This window comes from Chrysochloris asiatica, unplaced genomic scaffold (assembly GCF_000296735.1).
Source record: "Chrysochloris asiatica unplaced genomic scaffold, ChrAsi1.0 scaffold00227, whole genome shotgun sequence".
Lineage (NCBI taxonomy): Eukaryota > Metazoa > Chordata > Mammalia > Afrosoricida > Chrysochloridae > Chrysochloris > Chrysochloris asiatica.
This window is the reverse complement of record NW_006408745.1, coordinates 2,799,793-2,800,378: the sequence shown is the minus strand read 5'-3', so window position 1 is coordinate 2,800,378 and position 586 is coordinate 2,799,793.

Here is a 586-nt window from a genome sequence, read left to right as displayed (position 1 = left end):
TGTGAGGTGAAGGTCTTGTTTCAATCTTTTGCATATCGTTTTCCAGTTCTGCCAGCCCCATCTGTTGAAAAGACTATCGCCTCCCCATGCGAGATATTTAGGTGTTTTGTCAAAAATCAGTTGACTGTATGTAGATGCATTAATTTCTTGATTCTCAATTCTGTTCCATTGATCTACATATCTTTCATTGTACCAGTACCAAGCTGTTTTGAACACTGTAGCCATGTAGTAAATTTTGAAGTTGGGAAGTGACAGGCCTCCAACCTTATTCTTCTTAAGCAGTGCTTTGCTTATCCTAGGTTTCTTTCCTTTCCATATAAAGTTTGTAATTGTTTTTTCCATCTCTTTGAAGAATGTTGTTGGGATTTAGATTGGGATTGCATTATATGTGTAAATTGCTTCAGGCAGTATTGACATTTTCACAATGTTACATCTTCCTATCCCAGAACATGGTACATTCTTCCATTTTTGTAAATCTCTTTTGGTGTCTTGTAGTAGTGTTCTGTAGTTTTCTTTGTATAAGTCCTTTGTTTCTCTGGTTACATTTATTCCTACATATTTCATCCTTTGGGTGGCTATTGTAAAT